Raw genomic sequence first — 6275 nt, forward strand, 5'->3', positions numbered from 1 at the left:
GGCGTCTCCGGAGTCCCCAGCAGGCGGGGAGGGGGCCGAGCAGGTGCAGCGGGCGGGGCCGCCCGATGCCCGAAGGTCCGAGCGCCCCGCGCCCACCCGGGCGCGCAGGGACGCGGCGGGGTCCCCGCCGGGCGTCGGCCGGTCCGCGAAGTTTGCTCGGCTCAGCCCCCGAGGCGCGGGAGCGGGGCGCGGCCCCAGGGCGGCAGGGCCCGCGGCGGAGCGGCCTCGGGGGTGGCCGGGGGACGGCGAGGCGGCGGTCGGCCAGCCCGCTCCTCCGGGGGCGGCGGGCGCGGCGGCGGCGGCGGCGGCGGCGGGAGGGGTCCCGCGGGCCTCGCGGAGCTGCGGGATGGGCGCGGGCGCATGAGCCGCGCCGGGGTCGGGGCCCTCCGGCGTCCGGGCGTCCGGGGAGGCGGCCGCGGCTCTGGTCTGCCAGGGGCGCTGCGTGCGTGCGCGCCGGAGGGAGCCGAGTGTGTGTGCGTGTGGCTGTGCGTGTGTGTGCCTCTGTGTGGTGTGTGTGTGTGTGTGTGTGTGTGTGTGCGCCTCTGTGTGTGGTGTGTGTGTGTGTGTGTGCGCGCGCACGCGCGCGCGCGTGGCACCTCGCTCCGGCGGGAGGGCCGCGGGGGGCGGGGGCCGGGCTACGCCGAGGCCAGGCCTCCCTCCCTCCCTCCTTCCCTCCCTCCCGCAGCCTCCCGGGCGCGCCACCTCCCGCCTGGTCCCCAGCCAGCTGGCGAGGCGGCCGCGGCGGCTCCCGCTGCAGACCGAGCGCGGCGCGCGGCGCACGCGGTGGGAGCCAGGGAGGGGCGGCCGGTGCCGCTGGGGAGGGGGCGGAGGCGGGCCGAGGACTGGGTGTTGCCAGAGTGGGGGTGGGAGGCGGAGCCACCAGCAGGTTTCGGCGGGGGATGGGAGGATAAATGAGGCTGCTGGGGTCCTTCTCGCCCAGCTCCCCGAGAGCGCCTGCTGCCACGCGGGGCGGACAGTTTGAGAGAGCCGTGCCTGGGGGAGGAAATGGGATTCAGCCCGAGAAGGCCGACCAGCAGCTTAAGGGAGAGGAGAGATCGGGGTGGGGGTGGGGGGGGAGGGTGAGAGCACGAGGGGAGGGCGTTCCCCGGGGCCAGCCACCTGGCGCGGGCGCGTGTCCCTGGCCGGGCGCACCTCCTCATCGCGTGCTGGGGTCCCGAGGGCCGCCTCAGCCCCCGCGAGCGTCGCTGGACAGGTGGCCCAGCACCTGCTGATCCTGAGCTCTTATCCAGAGAGCGCTGAGGATGGCACCGGCGGCCACTCTTGGGGTCCGGGCCTCAGGGAAGGATGCCGCATTCCCCCTTCCTTGTCCCCTCCCCGATGCTTTTCCCAAAAATATTACTTGGTTCCCCGAGGCTGGGCGCCGGGTGCACCCAGAACCTCCTTCCTCTCCTCCTGCACCCGGTGCCTCGCGACGGCCCCACTCCCGACCAGCCCGGGGAGGGAACCCGAGGCTCCCGTAGGCGCGCAGCTATTTCTTGAGTTGGAAGAGGAGGCCTCGCCCGGCTTTATCCCCTTCCCACATCAGCCACCTTTGCCCGCTTCCCCCAATACCCCTCAGGTCGTCGAGGAGTTTCCCACGATCACCGACCCCTTTAATCTCCGCTTGAGCAGTGGAGCTCCCAGTGGGTAGGCTGAAGGCGCGGAGACCCAGGGCTCCCCTTCCCTGGGTCTGGCGACCTTCCTTGGACCCCAGCCAAGGAAGAGATGGCGACTTGGGTGAAGGGACGCCCCCAGGCGGCGGTCTAAGAGACCGGGCAGAAGTGGCCAAGGGCATCGCGGAGTAGGCCAGGGAGTGGACCCAGCCTTGCGCAGCTCGCAGGCTCCGGAGCGCTGACCCCTCTGGATTGCCCCCTCAGGCGGTGCTCGGGCTCCCCTTCCGCGGGGACTCGGGGCCAGGCGAGTCTGGGAACCCTGTGCCTCACCGAGGCTCCCCTGCTGGGGCGCTCTCCACCCCATTTCTGGGACTCACGGGTGCTTGCGCCCCCCGCCCTGGGACAGATCGAGCTGTGTCCACATCTGGGCTGTCGGGGTTGCGTTGGGTCTGACGGCGCCGTTAGGCCCAGGGACCGGGAGCCCCACCCGGAGCAGGTGCTCCCCCAGAATTCATTTTGGAAACCGAGGCTCCTGCGCTCGGCGAATGAGCCTGGCCCCCGGTGAGTCACCGCGAGCGGCCGACAAGGATTCCCGCAGCTGGTAATTAATTGCGCCGCGGCTCGGCCCACGACGGAACCCCAACTGGGCCTCCTGCCGCCCGTCAGCAGCGCCACCCCTGAGTCACAGCCGTCGGGCCTCGGCCATCCGGCCGCCGCCGGCCCTCCCGGGCGCCACCAGGGGGCACTGGACTCCGACCCACAGGTGGCCCCGCTCTGAGCCAACTCGGTAGGGGAGTCCAGGCTGTCCCTGCCTGCAGGTGCGGGCGCGCGGCAGAAGGGGCGGGCGCGGCGCTGGTATGCTCGCCATCGACAGACCCCAAGCTTTGACAGAACCGCTTTTATTCGGTTTCCATGCAGCCTTTCGGGAAAACCGTTTTGTGTGCGTACTGCAAGGGACCTCAGAGAAGAACTAGTCCGAACTGCTTGTCTTACAGATGGGAACACTTCCAACGGAGACTCACGTGCCCGGGGACACAGGACAAATACCATCTAGAACCCACTCTTGAACCTCTGCCCGGCTTCTGTCCAGCACTCCTTCAAGAACTCCAGCTGCCTTCTGACCCCAAAGTCACCGTGCCTTGGATAGCCACAGAGCACCCCCCAAAAAATGTTGGTTCCTCCTTTTCTTCCGCCCCCAAAATATGGCCTTTACACTCAAAAGAAACAAGCCCAGGGAGTCAGACCTCAGGGAGGGATCTTGGGGACTGGACGAGGACATAGACACACTCACACGCATCCCTCTCGACACCCCACACTCCTCCCATGGTCTCGACATACAGATGGAAGTGAGCTCCGTGAAGCAGAACCTGGCTCTTGACATCTTCCCTGTGTCCCCAGCGCTCTCCACCTCAGTTCCTCAGCTAGCAGTGTGGGTCGGTACCCCTTGACTGTCCACAATGGTTAGACTAGTGACAGCGCCTCTGGGGAGCCCAAGCCCCTCTCCACCTCTGTGGTTCTGGGAGCACCAGCTCCAGCCCCCTAGAGAGGGATCTGGAGCCCAGGATTGCCCCTGGCCCCGGAGATGGGCTGGGCGGGGCTCAGCTCCCAACCAACCAGAAACACCCTAGGAAAGCATCTCTAAGAGGAGCTAGGGCAGAGGTGGGGGGGGGCAGGAAGCACCCCCCCAAGCAAGAACTGCCTGATTTCGGGGAACAAATGCATTCCCTGTGCAGCTTAGGCCACTGTCAGTTAATCCCAAGCCTGACCAGTGCCACTGGCAGCCTGTCCGTGCCCCTCCAGTGGTCTGTCCCTGGGCCTCCCTGGACCTCAGTGTCTTCTTCAGTACAAAGAGATGTATTTGATCAGATAATAAAGAACATCATGGTTTTATAACTCTCTCCTGCCTACTTGTTTGCAAGGTTCTCTACATGCGTTGGGCATGTTCTTAGCCTCCAGGGGCTAAGGCGTATTACCCTATCTTACCCAGGGAAGCCAAGCGGTGTATTCTGGCCCCCTAGTGAGTCAGAGTGGACCCGACTCCCAGCCTGGTCCTTCCACAGCGGGCCCCTGTGGAACCGATCCTGCTGCTAGCTGAAGGCAGGGAGCTACCGTGCTCTAGGCCCGGCTCCCACGCGGGGGCCCGGTGCCTCCACAGGCATAAGCATCCCTGCTTGCCCCAACCGTTTGCTGGCAAGCAGCCGCGACTGCCCACGGCTTCCAGAACGCCACAAGTCCTTGGGTGTGTTTAATGCTTTGCCCTGTTAATGCCCCCATCTTTGAAAATAGGTAGAGGAGGCAGAATCCTTGCTCCCATTTTGCAGATGGGAAAGGTGAGGCAGTAAGCCCCGCGGGCTCCATGCCAGCATTATAGGTTCCTCCCTGCACCCCTAGCTTTGCCAGCCCTCACTGACAGCTCATGGGCCACGACATCTGCAGTGGAGGGCGCATCTGCCCTTTAAGCCACCAGCAGGGGCAGATTGCAGAGGCAAGCACTGTGTAACCGGGCAGCCAGGCCCATCAGGAGCTTGCCAGACTCTTCTTTGGGATATGAATAAGCGTGTCACAGAGAAAGTGTCTCTGGCCGCACTGGGGACACTGGTTAAATGGGAAAATTCAGGATTTCTCAGAGCCCTCAGTCTGCCAGCAGGCACCATGACCCCCAGACAGGAGGGCTGTGAACAGCCTTTCCCAGATTCATTGGACCATGGAATCTGTCTTTGGGCACAGATTTGGCCTCAGAGCCAGGTCCCGGGCCACTCTTCGGGAACCGTGGCCCCAGCCCGGGGTTGCTGGGCACAGAGGGGCAGGAAGCCTGGATCCCACTTCTGGTCCCTCGCAGGCAAGCCCTCCTCCAGCTTGGGTCCCGGCGGCCGCCAGCCAGGCCATCCCCCTCTCTCCTCTGCCTGCAACCTTCTGAACTACCTTCTGAACACTCCAGCTCTTGTGCTTCCCTGCTGAAAACCCTCCAGGAGCTCCTGGTCAAACCTAGGCCCACCCTCGGCGTCGCCACCCTCCCAGCTCCTGCCTCCCGTCCTCCAGCGCCAGCCTTTCAGCGCAACGGTCTTCGCAGCACCTTACACCTCCGTGCCATTGCTCATGCTGTTCCCTCTGCCTGCATACCTTTCCCTGTCCTCTTTGGGCTCTCATCGCCTCATCTTCCAAGACTCAGCTCTGGCAGCACGTCCTCCAGAAGCTTCCGCACAGCAAGTACGCAGCTCCTGGCCGCTCGGCAGCTACCCAGCAGGTGCACTGCTCGATGGCAACGAAGGCGCAGAGTTGAAGTCTGTGGTCATTGCCCCACACGAGGTGTCTCTCAGGAAAGCAGGAAGAAGTAGATGCACAGAACAGAGAGGGAGAAGTGCTGTGCAGACGTGGCGGCCTGCCAGGATCCTGTAGGTCCCCACACTTGAGGCCTGCGACTGATGTCGCTGGGGGTCCAATGCGGTGAAGGAGGAGGAGAAAGAACAAGAAAGACAGAGGGGGAGAGGGAGGAGACGCCAAGGAAGAGGCTCAGACAGAGGAAGGAGAAGGGATGGGTCTGGAGAGGTCGGGGTCAAGGGCCAGTTCACCAGACCTGGCAGACAGGTTCCCTTCCCTTGGCCTGTGCCCGCGGCAGACATTGCTAATCGATCCCAGGCCTGTGTTTGGCAGGGAGGATCTTGAACACAGGGCTTCCTCCTGGCCCCAGCTGCCTGCAGCGTCCCGGTGGCCTGGGCACCCGTGGGCCAGCCGCCGCCAGCGCACGGCGAGACACTGAGAGCACGCAGCCGGACCCTCCCGGTGGGAGCTGACTTGAGCCCCTCACGGGCGCTGCTGTCCCTGCGCCGAGGGTTTACTGATGCCCGTGGAAGGTGTTTCAATATTTTCCCTTCTCAGAAGCCGGCTTCTCGCCTCTGCCATTTTCACCTTTGTGTGGCAGAAGGTATTTTTGCAAACGCAGCCGAGGTGGTGGCGGCTTCACAGCGTGATGCGGGTCCCCGTGCACATGGCTGCTATTTCAGGGACTGGCAGGTGTACCACTGGGATCATTCTGGGCCTGTCAACGCCCAGGGAGAAGGAAGAGAGGCTGGGCGCTTCCCGTTCAGCCAGCCCCGCCCCCGGGAAGGCTTCCTGCCCCCAGGCTGGGTCTGGGCATGACCCCGGCTCCCCTGGCGGACACTCAGCCCTAGTGCTCCATCCCCTGCTCTAGGCCTGGAGCTTCCTAAGGACAGGAACCCACCTGGGTCCCCCGCACAGAGGAGGGCTGGGTAAACTTTCACTGGGTTGAACGAACGCAGGGCGCTCTGTGTAAAAGCTCCTGGGCACTTCTGAGCAGCTTTCTCTGCCTCTGACCTGCCCTCTGCCCCCAGTGTCCCCTGCCAGACTGGGCTCTCTGTACCGGCTGGTGCTGGGCTCTGCTAGGTGGATGGGAGACAGCAGGGTCTGCAGTTGGAGACCCAGGGGTCACATGGGGCCTGTGGGAACCCAGGTCAGCCTAGACTGGGGAACCCAGAGGGCTTCCCAGCAGAGGGCACTTTGCCTTCGGGTCCCCAGGCCACAGAACAGGCTAATCCCCAGCTCTCGCAGTTGCTGTGAACATGGAGCAGCTCCGTTGCACCCCGATGTGCACATAGTAGGGCCAAGTCCAGGATTTAAGTCCCTCCCCCCGCCCCAGAGCTGGAA

The sequence above is a fragment of the Phoca vitulina genome, unplaced genomic scaffold (assembly GCF_004348235.1).
Source record: "Phoca vitulina isolate PV1807 unplaced genomic scaffold, GSC_HSeal_1.0 scaffold18, whole genome shotgun sequence".
Taxonomy (NCBI): domain Eukaryota; kingdom Metazoa; phylum Chordata; class Mammalia; order Carnivora; family Phocidae; genus Phoca; species Phoca vitulina.